Raw genomic sequence first — 15,709 nt, forward strand, 5'->3', positions numbered from 1 at the left:
GAAATAGATTGTGAAGGAAAACTTGTATTTGTTTTAAAATTAGATGAAGCTCAAATCCAAAAATGTCAAAAAATGGAAAGAATATCTATATCCCTAATGAATAAAGCATTGGACTATAGTCAAGGTAAGCTTGATTCTCCATACCACAAAACTCAATCAGAAATGGAGCTATGGTGGATTGGATCAGCTCAGGTACCAGTAGAGAGTCATGAAACATTAAAGTGGCTCTTCTCACAAACAGACATTCCTTCAGTTATTCAGAGCCAAAATACAGGTGAACACCTTCATGTAGACGACATAGGTGATTTCATTGTGGAATGGCATTTGAGTGCCGACCTCAAGGCGTTGAAGTGTATGTTTGGTGTATGTGGAGGAGCAAATACCAAATATCCATGTCTTTATTGCATGGCAAGCACAGGGACAAGAGAATGGCTTGCAGAAAATGAGATTGGAAAACCACCATCCACAAATAATGTGAATGTTGTCGATTATCCAACTTCTATCAAAATATGGGATCCAATTCTACCAATACATTTGAAAAATGTGCATATATGTACATTGCATGCAGAGATAAGAATCTTGGACAAATTGCTCAGACTTCATCTGGACTATGCATATTCTATTAAGCCGACTAAACTTGCAGATGAGTGCATAGAAAAGTGCGAAGCCTTGCTCTCTCAAATGGGTTTTCATGGTGGGGAAGTGCATCTTAAAAAAGATCCTGTTCTTTCTGGAGGTACAGGTGATGTTCTGCAAGATGTTTCAATGGGAGGAGCAAAAGCGAGAAGATTTTTGAGCAACCATGACACCAAACAAGTCAACGCAATGTGGAACTGTTGGAAACAGCTATGTGTCATCACCACAAATGTCAAAAGTAGACCAGATGTAGCCAACAAACGTATGGAAGTTTGGAAAAAACTCGACAATTTTTTCAAAGTCCTTAGACAACAAGTTGGTTCAAATACTTATGCAGATGATTTCAAAAAAGCAATAAATCTTTTGATCAAAGCTATCATAGATGCATGGGGAGAAAAAGACATAACTTATTACTTGGTGAGTATTCAGACTTATCAAAACAGTTATAAATTGGTGTGTCCAGACTTATTACTTGTAATTTCTTAAATGTACTAACAAAAATTATCTTTGTAGCATGAAACTACACCAACACCTCAAGAAAGAGACTAATGAATACTAACACATTTGTACCTCTAACAAAATATTTGTTGAAATATAATCGGTCCTTGCAAAATATTGTGTACATTAGTTCTTGATTCTCTTGGGACTAATTGGCATGTCACCTCTATATCTCAAAAATTTTCTCCTTCTATAACCTCCAAGAAGATTGATATCTGACACCTCAGCTGCAGCTGCATAGCTAGAGTAGCAAAGAAAGTATCCTGCTCTTGAGGCATTGAAACCTGCAGCATATCCAAAGATTCTAAGAGCAGCAGCTCTCTCCAGAAGCAAAACCTTGTTAGCATTTATTTGAAGGGGAGTATATCCAATGAACCTTGACAACACCTTCAAGGCAAATATTGGCAACTCAGCATCTTCAGAGAAGTTCATGTGGAATGTACAGAACACAGCCTTATCCAATGTAGGCAAGTAGTGCATGAGAGCAGATGAAGGCCTTCTTGACCTAGTGTCTGTAGATTTCACTCTGCTGCCTCTAGCTCTTCCTAGAAAATCATCCTTATCAAGCAATTCAATCTGCAAGACAAAAACCTCAATTTAAAAAAATTACAATCACAATAACATTTTACAAAAGATTAAATGGAAGCTACCTTCTGCAACTCATCATCAATTACTACTTTGTCTTTCATCAAGTTGCATGAGCCAACCCTTTCCACTTTATCAGAATCTGCCTGAAGCTTGAAATCTCTGCCAAAAGACTCAATAAGCCTGTTCTCAAAATCCTCATCACTCAAGGAAGGTTTCCCCTCTTCCACTTTTTTAAGGCACAAGGCAAGTGCATCAGTAGCAGGGATAAATGAGTGGTCAGATGTTTGCAAATCAAGTGCCAAAAACTCTTCCTTTGACTCTTCTTCTATATCAATAAAGTCTTTGGCCACTTCACAAGCTTCTGAAATTGCTACAATACAGTAGTCTTCTCTGATATTGAAGAGACATTGAAGATAGGACAGAGGAATAAAATCTTTCTCATTGATATAGAAGAAAGGAAGGTTTGGAAGAGTAACAGAGGATTCAGATATGCTTGCTTCCTCTGAGGGCTCTTCAGTAATAGTGAAAGCCCTAAATTCTGCAACATCAAGATTGGCACTTTCTCTCTCCTCAGCTTGAACATCAATTTCTTCCTCTTCTAAAATCTCACTTTTCTCTAACTTTGAGACTGTGGTGACATTTAAGTTTTCTTCCTCATTCTCTGCATCAATTTCTGGTTGTTGCTCTTTATCCTGTATTTCTGCTTTCAAAAATAGGAAGAAAAGAAAGGAGACATCCTTGGGGACAAGGTTGCAATGCTTTTTATGGATTGGACAAGAAATGGATGAAGGGCATGTGAAAGAGGTTCTATTTGAAAATCTACTGAACCTCTTTGTAACTTTGGCTTTCTCCACAGACAGCTGTGTAAAATCTATAAGGTGACAAAAATCATGGTCTCCGATATGAAAACAATGAGCTTGAATTGACATTTCAAATTGCTTGTACTCATCTTCAAGAATGTCCTTAAGCTTCAACAAAACATCTGAAAGAGAAAACCTTGGATTGAATATCTCCACTGCATCAACGTATATCTTCATATCATGACCATCTTGCAAAATAGCATTCAAGAGTTTCTCACTTGGGCTTTCATCAACAAGTTCATGTCGACCCGCAACACTTTTGCTCATTGAGATATTTGAGAAAAATGCTTGAATAATTCTGATGAGCCCGAACGAAGCGAAAATGAAAGGTCCAAAAAATTGGAATTTCTCTATCGCTTGGTGCAGGCTTTGGCAATTCCAAGGTCCCAAAATAAATATTGAGTTTTGCAAAATAGGGCTAGGAAGACAATACGGTGCACAGCTTGATTTGACGCAAATAAGTGGTACAAAACTGGGGAAAATTTTGAAAGAGAGTTTTGAAAAATATATGTAGCGTGATTAAAACACCTTAAATAGTGACCGTTTATGCCACGTGGCAATAATGATTACATGACACGTGTATCCAACGGTCCTTTGTACGACAAATCCGAGGTATAAAAAGTTAATTTTGTTGAAAATATTCATATTTTTCTCCGACACTGAATCAAGCGAGAACAGGCCACCTTATTTCCCCAAACCTACTTTTTCATTTCTTTCCCATATCAAGCGATTGCACCTTTCCTCCAGGACATTCGGAATCCTTTAATCACTTCATTCCGTCCTTTTCTTGACTGCCCGAATCAAGCGATTACGCTCATCCAAGATTTTTGGATTTGCCTCATCGCTTCGTTCGGGACTTCTACTTTTGTTACTTCCTGAATCAAGCGATTATCACTTTCCATTATCTTTGGATTCGCTCTATCGCTTCCTTCGGGCCACCTTATTTTTTTGTCCTATTATACACATCTCTTCATCTGGTCTCTTTTTTAAGCTTCAATGGCAAGGACAAAACAGAGTGCAAGGAAAGTCTACCCACCATTGGAGACTGAAAAAGCTGAGGACAAACCAGGACCTTCCAAACAAGAAAAGCCTCTTCCAAAGCCTCGTGCGAGGGCGACAGCAAGAAAGAGATTAAATTATCAGGTGAAGTCCTTAAGAGAGATAAGAGCAACACAGAAATCTACTAGTCTTCTCATCCCTCGACTGCCATTTACTCGGGTTGTCAGGGACATATCAGAAAGGTTAGTTGGCAAAATGAGAAACACAAATCTTCAGAAAGTGCGATGGGAGACCCAGGCCCTCATGTGTCTTCAAGAGGCTGCTGAAGATTTTTTAATCGACTTTATAAATGATGGCTACATTGCTGCTGCATTTGCTCATAGGATCACTCTTATGAGCAAAGATTTTGTGCTTGTGTCCAGACTTAGATATAAGTTTGACAAAGCTTTGGAGCCCATCCCAAGTCAAGATATGAGGGCTTTTGAAATTCTTAATATCCCTCCAGCAAGGCAACCCAAGCAATCAGTTGTTATTGAAGATATTTCTCATACTTATGATACAAGAAAAGCTCAGGATATCAAAGAAGAAGTTGAAAAAGAGAGAGAGCAGGAGAAGATTTCAGAGGATGCCATTCTTTCTCAGCAAGCTGAAATTCTCCATGCATCCAATTCAGAGCTTTATCAGAATGTGACAGGTCAAATGATAGTAGATGTGTCCATGCATGGAGAGGATGAGGTTTATTGTGACATTGCCCATAAAGACACAAGTATGCTTGTGAATCACAATATTGAGATATCTGACACAGTCCTCTTCATCTGTCTGAGGTTTGTGTGGATTTGCTTTTGTTTTCTTGATGAATTTCTCAGATGTTTTCTTGCTTTTGTTGACATGTTTTGTTTGTGTCTCCAGATGTCTTATGAGGGATCTTCATGAATCAATGGCTGTGCAAGTGACCATTCTTGATCCCCTTGTTACACAGTGCCTTTTCAATAGGCAAGGGGATCTTGCAAGTTTTCTCAAAAACTTTGATATGCTTACCTGCAATTACATTGTATACCCTTATGTTGAAGTGTAAGACTCATACTCAATTATCTTTTGCCTATAATAGACATTACAATATTCATAACTAATTGCAGTATTCATATTATCACATAGGCCATTGGAGTCTTATTATCTTCAATCTATTGGATAGAGATGTGATCTTTATGAACTCTCTGGCATCCATTCATGGGAGAAGTAAAATGTAAGAATCAACTTTTCCATGGTTTATGTTCCAGAACAATTTCTTGCATGTTTTCAATTATTTGGTTGACCCTCAATATTTTATGCTTGCAGTGCTGCCAAACTTATCTTGAGTTTTCTAAGTTCTACCTATGTAGACTACAAACTTGAAGATTTTAAGTACTTCAATCAGGAAGTTCCTTTGCAAAAAGACTCAACATCTTGTGGATGGATGGTACTTGCTAATGCTTGGAGATATCTTGAGTCAAGATTTAGAATGACAACACTTACTGTAAGTTCATGAATGAAAACCATTGATTGATTTAGTGAATACATTTAGTGACCTATTTTCTTACTTTCTTATTTTCTTTTGTCTTAGTTGCATGAGTATCCAGATTCTTGGGTAAGTTGGGTAAGGGAGAAGGCAGTGTCCATGGTTTTGAGCAGATCCATCAATCCATATGATCCTGATTCTCCCTTTCCACCTAATAAAGGAGCCAAGGATACAACTTCAAAGAAAAGGAAGAGAGAGAAGAAGGAAAGCAAAGACAAGGATGACTCATTCAAAAAGGAAAAGACCTCTGCCAAAGAGAACAAGAAGAGAAAGAAGAGCCCTACTAAGAGCAGATCTTCCAAGGGGAAAAAGAGCCATTCTAAAGAGAAGACCCATTCTAAAGGAAAGATCCCTCAGGCTACAGAGAAGAACCCTAGCCCTCTTGCTAAAGAGAAGACCCCTAGCCCTCTTGCCATTCTAAAGAGAAGACCCATTCTAAAGGAAAGATCCCTCAGGCTACAGAGAAGAGCCCTAGCCCTCTTGCTAAAGAGAAGACCCCTAGCCCTCCTGCCAAAGAGATGAGCTCTTCACCAGCTCAAGGGAAGACTCCTATCAAAGAGAAGATCCCTAGTCCTCCTGCCAAAGAGAAGAGTTCTTCTCCAGCTAAAGAGAAGACCCCTGTCAAAGAGAGGAGTGCTACTAAAGGTCTTCCTTTTCACTCACCAGTGAAATTTAAAATTCAAAAGCGTCGTTTATCCAACAAAGGTAGTAAGAGGGCAAATGTTGGCTCTCCATTAAATTTCTTTTTCAAGTTCCCCAAGAAGACTGCCAAGTCTCCAAGGCCAACCTCCAAAGAACCTTCTCCAAAACCAGACCCCACTGCCAAATCTCCCTCGCCAACACCTGAAGGTCTCAGAGAGGAGCCCAACTTACCACCATTAGAGGAATTCACTCTAAAGTCTTCCTCTCCAACACCTCAAGTGCTGAAAACTCCAGAACTTGAACCTCAATCAGCAAAATTTGATCGAAGCAAACAGAAGAGAGAAAGATTCTCTAAAGATGCAGGGTCATCTCATGCCAAAAGGAAAGTTGATTTTGTAGAGTGATTCCACATATTGGCTTTTGTTTTGTTCATTTTGTCCATATGAACACACCCTTTTTGGGACAATATTCTGTACTTAAATTCAGTATCAATAATTTGATATTCAACTGTTAAACCTTGTTCTGTGTTGCAAACAATTTGTTAACCATTTTTGTGAAGAAGTCAAGACGAAATCTAGCAGAATATATTGATTACATTATTGGAGAAATCCTTTTCAACTATACAAACTTGCCCTTGCAAGTGGCTCAAATAAAACTTTTTTTGGGGGGAGACATGTGATGCATGAGGTTACACTCTCCATCCTTGTACTGACAACAATATCATCTACTTTGAATCTATATTCAGGTGATATTTCGTCCAAAAACTCAAGCGACTCTCTAACATGTTGTAGTCGCCAGTTTGATGTTACTATGAGTTTCCTGGGATCTATGAATGGATGTACTATGATGTTAAATTCAAACTCTGGACAATTCTCTTCAGAATCCAAAGGGACCCAACTACCAAGCTTGCTTTTCCATCTCCTATAGTCATAGCCCAAAACTAGGGATTGGCGACACAGTTGGTATGAGATAGACAAAGAATTTGGGCTTACTCTACAACTGATATTGTCCCCCATATGAAAAGTTTCCTTGGTACTCCATCCTTCTCCAAGTACAGTGTCCAGATCAGTCAGAGATTGTCCTCTCCAATTCCATTGTTTTGAAACATGCCACAAAGACATGTATAGGCAAGAACCATTGAATTTTTATCCTTCTTGAAATCCTTCCAGGAGACATAGCTTTAAGAATATCATCTTTGATTTTGGATTTGAAGCTTGTTATGGTATTTGGATCAGGAACTTCCCATTCTAGTGACATTAATGTGGGAATAGGTATGTCATATAATTCTCCATGAACACCTTCTCTTGATGGAACCCTGTATTCTGCAAAATACACAAATAAATCCACTGATTTGTAAAATGAAGGTGGTTTGTCTGCGTACATGACATCTGCAATCCCCTTGTGAATTGCTTTGAATGTGCCACTTAAGCTCTCAACAGGCTGCCACTCCACAGCTGTTGACGGAAAGATAACTGAAATGAAACAAACAACAAATATATCAGAAAGAGAAATATTGTGTTGTATCAAATAGATAAAGTTTTGTTGAATTACAGTAAGAATGGAGAATTGGATGTTCATCCAAGTTCAACACCATGTCTTTGGCCATGTAGACATGTTGAACTTTTGCAAGCCAGCCATTGTCGGTCACTTTGAATGCAAGAACACGACCTTTCCAATGGGATTTCACTTCATTTCGCTTGGTTCTTTTCACCCTGTGGGCACCTTTGCAAGAGGGAAGCATTGTTACCCAATCATTCACACGAAAAGACATGGGTTTCCAAACACCATCTTCTCTCGTGTTATGAAAATCACAAGAAGTTATATTATGAGAAGGACGACGTGAGGACGCCATAGAAGCTCACAGATAAGAGAAAAATAGGGAATCTTTTGAATAGTGAATCTTTTGAAAGTGCAAAGAAAGGAGAATAAACCATATGCCAAAATGAAGGGAAGGTGGAAAGTATACGTTTGAAAAAATTTGGTGTTTTGTCATTAATAGCGTTGTTTTCAAGGCCTGAAAAGAGGATTTCGTATCTTCATGCTTGATTTTTTGAAATAAAAAATGGAACAAGATGTCACTATTTTGGACCCAAACTTCAATGTTAGCTATCGTAAACGTCTAAATTTAGCCGTTTTAGCCGTTCGCCACTAAAATAGAACCGTTAAGAAGACATTTGGAGGAGACAAGAATGCCATACTTTTGTATACGTGTCAATTCACAATTGGACAATTTCTTAATCCTTAGATTAACAAACAGCCCTTTTCTAGCCGTTTTTGGCCCTAATGGGAGCCACCATGTGGTAGTAGCCTGCAAATAAGAAGAAGAAGATCTGCCCCACCCAAATTCGTGAGCATGGAGAATAGTGTTTATCCTTGCTCCCCCCCAAAAAAAAAAGAATGAAAAAACTAATAGGTTTTTGGAAATAGTGTGTTATAGCCCTTAAGTTTGCCAAAGCCTAAAAGGTACTGCTTTTGAGCATTTACGGTGCTTAATTTGGGGTGGACAACTTTGCCAAGGATAATGTGTCTTGGTTATTACTTTAACGTCCATAACAAAATAACGTAGTAACATTCAAAGCTTCAATTGGAGATCCAATGAAACAACTAGTCTACTAGATAACACAAAGCCATAAATGATCTTTGTGTGCAAAAGTTCTTTCTCAAATAATAAGCATTTATGTTTCCCTTTTGTACCTCATCTAGACTTGTATATGGAGTTGAGGAAAAGTGAGGTGAATGTGGATTACTGTAACAAAATTTGGAGGGTAAACTAGAGCCCAAACAGTTGGAGACGGAGATGGAAAGCAATATGGGAGAGTTATTTCTACAAAATCCCAAGTCTTTCTTTGGAGGATATGTATGTGGGCCCTACCTATTGGGATCAACGTGTTTCATAGAAACTTCACTAGTGGATGTTGTCCCAAGTGCAAGACTGCCCTGGAAGATGAAAAGCATGCCTTTTGGGATTGTCCTTCTATTAGAGGGACATGGGACAGAGTTGGGAAATGGATTTGTTGTATCACATGAATACAAGGCCAGTGGAGGAACTAGATCTTAGGGAGATGGATAGTCATTGATGGCGCTGTTGATCTAATTTTAAACATAATCAAGTTCTGAAGTGTATGGGAGATGGAATACCAGAAACTATGTAGTCTTTCAAAAAGAATCCAATCTAAGGATGGATGTTGTAAGATTCCTCCCCAGCCTCTCAAAAGTCCAACATATTCCTCTGTAATCAATTCCCTCATCAGAAATATAAGAGATCTCGTCTCTGCCTGTTTTGACATAGAGAGGAAAAATATTCTAGAGAGAGAATATTCAGATTATGAAAATTCTTGGATAGAAAAATAACTCATCTTATTAAAATAAGTTCCCCTGAAATAGAAATTCAAAAAGAACTTTCCAATGTGTAATTAGAATTAATTGAAAATGGATATGAAGGACCTTAGCCTAAGGGTCTAGATTTTCAGAAATTTTTGGATTATGGTCCAATTAAGGTTCCTATGGGCCAATAGCATCAATCCATGTGTAGGGAGGAGATAAATCCAATTTTGTAAAAGAAGATACCCAAAAATGAGTAAATGCTCACATAAGATGAAGAGTTGACTATGTACAAGGTTTATTAGTAAGAAACTATGAGTAATATCAAAAATATGAGATATTTTGGGTATCCAAAAATGAGTAAATGCTCACATAAGATGAAGAGTTGAAAATGTACAAGGTTTATTAGTAAAAAACTATGAGCAATATTAAAAATATGAGATATTTTGGGTATCCAAAAATGAGTAAATGCTCACATAAGATGAAGAGTTGAAAATGTACAAGGTTTATTAGTAAAAAACTATGAACAATATTAAAAATATGAGATATTTTGGGTATAATGATTCCATTTTGACACATATGTAAGGAAGGGGAGTCCATTAAAGAAGGTGCATATTTCACATGCTTGAATGAGTTTTAAACTCAAAAATAATATGATATTTTTATCTCTCCTCTCTCTTGAACCAAACCAAATCAAAAAGGAATCAAAAAGGAACCAAACTAGGTCCAAATCTAGTCCAAATTCAACCAAACTGAAATTAAAAAATTCTAAAAATCAGTTAGCTTTGGTTAGAGCCTCTCTCTCCTATAAATAGAACATGAATCCTTTGAAAAAAAGGAAGAGAATTTTACTATTCTAGAGCTATACTGAAATAATGCTAATATTTACTATTCTCTAAAATTCTCTCCAATTTGTAAGAAATTGGAGCTTCTCTCTTTCTTCAATCTCCATTGGTGGCTCCTTCAACATACTAAACCAATTGATTGGTTGGGGGCCTCTACCGTGAACAAAGAATCAAGCAATTTGTAAGATAAGTGATAAATTTTGATCTTTTTTATAATTTCTCAATGTTTCTCTCTTCTCAACCCCTCTCAAGCTTGAGAAGCTTAATTGGAATGGTTTTTGAATGCTATCGAAGTTAATTGATGAATGGTAGTGAAGAGTTACATAATTTGATGAATGCTATTGAAGTTAATTGATTAATGATAGTTAAGAGTTACATAAATTTTTATTTATGTTTAATTCAAATAGTTTTTATGTAATTTCTCTCTCTCACTCAAGAAATGGTCATACTCATGACCCATTCTCAATCCAAATAAAGCTTTTCATAAAGTTTTTTCTTAATCCAAGATTAATCTATACTTGAGGTCAAATTAATGACTTTTTTTCTATGCTTTTAGTTTATGTATTTCATGAATATTGATGATTCAATCCATTATGGATTAATGATCCAATTTTAGGGATCATTCTAATTATTTTCTTAATGATAAGCTTTATCCCTTAGAAAAATTGAGATTTATCCGTCATCATAGAGCGGAGCTATGGCAAAATTTTTATAAAAATTACGCATAAAATAATTTCATTCAAATCATGAAAAGAGGACTTCCTACCATATTCTAAGAATTATCATCCTAGATTAATTGAAAGATATTCATTGTAAGCCTAGAGAAATTGATTTTTATATTATGCATAATTGATTTTCATGCATAGAGGTATGCATAAAAGATTATTATTTTAACATAAAAGTGTTACTTTTATCACAATTAGATTTCATACATAGAGGTATGCATAAAAGATTATTATTTTAATATAAGTGTTACTTTTATCATAATTAGATTTCATGCATAGAGGTATGCATAAAAGATTATTATTTTAATATAAAAGTGTTACTTTTATCATATTTGAAATTCATGCATAGAGGTATGCATAAAAGATGAATATTTTATTATAAAAAAGTTACTTTTAGCATAATTAAATTTCATGCATAGAGGTATGCATAAGAGATGAATATTTTATTATAAAAGTGTTACTTTTAGCATAATTGAATTTCATGCATAGAGGTATGCATAAAAGATATGGGAAGTGATAAGATGTGATAAGATGCATATGAGATAAGTTAGGATGTGATAAGATGAGTTAAGAAGTGATAGGATGTGTATGGGATGAGGTAAGAAATGTATGTGATGGGATAAGATGTGTATGGGTTGTGATAGGGTGAGATTATGGATGTGAATGTGGAGGTGGATGTATGCATGTAGATGTGAATGTGAATATGGATGTGAATGAGGATGTGGATGTAGATGTAGATGTATGCATGTAGATGTAGATGTATGAATGTGAATGTGAATGTGGATGTGGATGTATGCATGGAGATGTGGATGTATGCATGTAGATGTAGATGTATAGATGTGGATGTGAATGTGGAGGTGGATGTATGCATGTAGATGTAGATGTAGATGTAGATGTATAGATGTGGATATGAATGTGGAGGTGGATGTATGCATGTAGATGTAGATGTATGGATGTGAATGTGAAGTGGATGTGAATGTATACATGGAGATGTGGATGTATGCATGTAGATGTAGATGTATGAATGTGGATGTGGATATATGCATGTAGATGTGAATGTACGCATGTAGATGTGGATGTATGCATGTAGATGTGAATGTACGCATATAGATGTGGATGTATGGATGTGAATGTGCATGTAGATGTGGATGTGAAAATAGATGCATGGATGTAGATGTGGATGTATGGATGTGAATGTGGATGTGGATGTGGATATATGTATGGATGTGAATATATGATATGTGATGTGAAGAAATCTGAAGTGATGAGATGGAAAATGATGTGATGGGATGAGTACACATATAAATGGAATGTGGAATAAGTAATGTGGATTGATGAGGGATAATGTGAAGAAATGAGAGTTTATATAGAAACTGTATTTGTAAACTGTTTGTAAATGGCTGTTTTTTGTCAAGAATGCTGGGGAAGCATTTTGATCGCCTTGTGATTAAGGTCGTGGAGACCTAACTGATAAAGTTGCAACTGCTGACGGAGAGTCAATGGTAGACGTCTCATGTAGCAAGGTCAGTCGAGGTCTTGATCAGCCTCGATTCGATTAAAATGGTGAGCTTCCGGTACAGTGGATGAGGGACCAAGGAAGCGGCCTATGAGTGAAGCACTAGGTCACCTATACGAAGGATCCTAGAGGGTGCTGACCATACGGTGCTCAGGCTCTGGGTTGCCTAGGATACCCACGCGTGCATCGAGAAAGATATTGGAACAAGGAGTAAGAGTTGTTTTGTGAAAACTATGAGCAATATTAAAAATATGAGATATTTTGGGTATCCAAAAATGAGTAAATGCTCACATAAGATGAAGAGTTGAAAATGTACAAGGTTTATTAGTAAAAAAATATGAGCAATATTAAAAATATAAGATATTTTGGGTATAATGATTCCATTTTGACACATATGTAAGGAAGGGGAGTCCATTAAAGAAGGTGCATATTTCACATGCTTGAATGAGTTTTAAACTCAAAAATAATGTGATATTTTTATCTCTCCTCTCTCTTGAACCAAACCAAATCAAAAAGGAACCAAACCGAATCAAAAAGGAACCAAACTAGGTCTAAATCTAGTCCAAATTCAACCAAACTGAAATTAGAAAATTCTAGAAATCAGTTAGCTTTGGTTAGAGCCTCTCTCTCCTATAAATAGAACATGAATCCTTTGAAAAAAAGGAGGAGAATTTTACTATTCTAGAGCTATACTGAAATAATGCTAATATTTACTATTCTCTAAAATTCTCTCCAATTTGTAAGAAATTGGAGCTTCCCTCTTTCTTCAATCTTCATTGGTAGCTCCTTCAACATACTAAACCAATTGATTGGTTGGAGACCTCTACCGTGAACAAAGAATCAAGCAATCTGTAAGATAAGTGGTGAATTTTGATCTTTTCTATAATTTCTCAATGTTTCTCTCTTCTCAACCCCTCTCAAGCTTGAGAAGCTTAATTGGAATGGTTTTTGAATGCTATTGAAGTTAATTGATGAATGGTAGTGAAGAGTTACATAATTTGATGAATGCTATTGAAGTTAATTGATTAATGATAGTTAAGAGTTACATAAATTTTTATTTATGTTTAATTCAAATGATTTTTATGTAATTTCTCTCTCTCACTCAAGAAATGATCATACTCATGACCCATTCTCAATCCAAATGAAGCTTTTCATAAAGTTTTTTCTTAATCCAAGATTAATCTATACTTGAGGTCAAATTAATGACTTTTTCTCTATGCTTTTAGTTTATGTATTTCATGAATATTGATGATTCAATCCATTATGGATTAATGATCCATTTAGGAATCATTCTAATTATTTTCTTAATGATAAACTTTATCCCTTAAAAAATTTAAGATTTATCAGTCATCATAGCAACGGAGCTATGGCAAAATTTTTATAAAAATTACGCATAAAATAATTTCATTCGAATCATGAAAAGAGAACTTCCTATCATATTCTAAGAATTATCATCCTAGATTAATTGAAAGATATTCATTGTAAGCCTAGAGAAATTGATTTTTATATTATGCATAATTGATTTTCATGCATAGAGGTATGCAAAAAAGATTATTATTCTAATATAAAAGTGTTACTTTTATCATAATTAGATTTCATGCATAGAGATATGCATAAAAGATTATTATTTTAATATAAAAGTGTTACTTTTATCATATTTAAAATTCATGCATAGAGGTATGCATAAAAGATGAATATTTTATTATAAAAGAGTTACTTTTAGCATAATTGAATTTCATGCATAGAGGTATGTATAAGAGATGAATATTTTATTATAAAAGTATTACTTTTAGCATAATTGAATTTCATGCATAGAGGTATGCATAAAAGATATGAGAAGTGATAAGATGTGATAAGATGCATATGAGATGAGTTAAGATGTGATAAGATGAGTTAAGAAGTGATAGGATGTGTATGGGATGAGGTAAGAAATGTATGTGATGGGATAAGATGTATATGGGTTGTGATAGGGTGAGATTATGGATGTGAATGTGGAGGTGGATGTATGCATGTAGATGTGAATGTGAATGTGGATGTATGGATGTGAATGAGGATGTGGATGTAGATGCATGGATGTAGATGTGGATGTATGCATGTAAATGTAGATGTATGAATGTGAATGTGAATGTGAATGTGAATGTGAATGTGAATGTGGATGTGGATGTATGCATGGAGATGTAGATGTATGCATGTAGATGTAGATGTGTAGATGTGGATGTGAATGTGGAGGTGGATGTATGCATGTAGATATAGATGTATAGATGTGGATGTGAATGTGGAGGTGGATGTATGCATATAGATGTAGATGTATGGATGTAAATGTGAATGTGGATGTGGATGTATGCATGGAGATGTGGATGTATGCATGTAAATGTAGATGTATGAATGTGGATGTGGATGTATGCATGTAGATGTGAATGTATGCATATAGATGTGGATGTATAGATGTGAATGTGCATGTAGATGTGGATGTGAAAATAGATGCATGGATGTAGATGTGGATGTATGGATGTGAATGTGGATGTGGATGTGGATATATGTATGGATGTGAATATATGATATGTGATGTGAAGGAATCTGAAGTGATGAGATGAAAAATGATGTGATGGGATGAGTACACATATAAATGGAATGTGGAATAAGTAATGTGGATTGATGAGGGATAATGTAAAAAAACGAGAGTTTATATAGAAACTGTATTTGTAAACTGTTTCTAAATACTATTTGTAAATGGCTATTTTATGTCAAGAATGTTGGGGAAGCATTTTGACCGTCTTGTGATTAAGGTCGTGGAGACCTAACTGATAAAGTTACAACTGCTGACAGAGAGTCAATGGTGGACGTCTCGCGTAGCAAGGTCGGCCCAGGTCTTGACCAACCTCGGTTCGATTAAAATGGTGAGCTTCCGGTAAGGTAGATGAGGGACCAAGGAAGGATCCTAGAGGGTGCTGACCATACGGTGCTCGCACTCTGGGTCGCCTAGGATACCCACGCATGCGTCGAGGAAGATATTGGAACAAGGAGTAAGAGTTGTTTTGTGAAACCGCGTATGGATCTGGTTGATTGACCTTGCTGGTCTTCAATGGATGAGTCCATGGCTCTTTATATGGATCTGTTGGTTAATCTTGCTGATCTTCAACGAGAGTCCATCTTGATTTTTATAAGTGATTATATTGCCAAGTATTATGGGCTAGGAACTATTGAAAAGGCCCCTGAGTGGACAGGTGGTGAGCGTTGTAGTTGCCAATGATGCCATAGATACTTTGATGAAGGAATGATGGGAAATTAAGAATCAACCGGATAATTTGGAAGATTGTGATCAGTGGTACTATGGTTTCATTAAAGGATTGTTTTAAAACTGGTTGAATCTGTGAAAAGGTAATTTCATATTGGGTGTGTAAGTGGTGTGGCTAATTTTATGTTTGCATGAACTTCCGGCTAGGGGACCTTGGAACTCTTTTCCTTGGTACTCGGGACAAAACCTAACCAAATTCCAAATTGGATCCCATCACTACAGTGGTTGG

The sequence above is a fragment of the Cibotium barometz genome, chromosome 64 (assembly GCF_041138505.1).
Source record: "Cibotium barometz isolate CiBa-2024 chromosome 64, ASM4113850v1, whole genome shotgun sequence".
Taxonomy (NCBI): domain Eukaryota; kingdom Viridiplantae; phylum Streptophyta; class Polypodiopsida; order Cyatheales; family Cibotiaceae; genus Cibotium; species Cibotium barometz.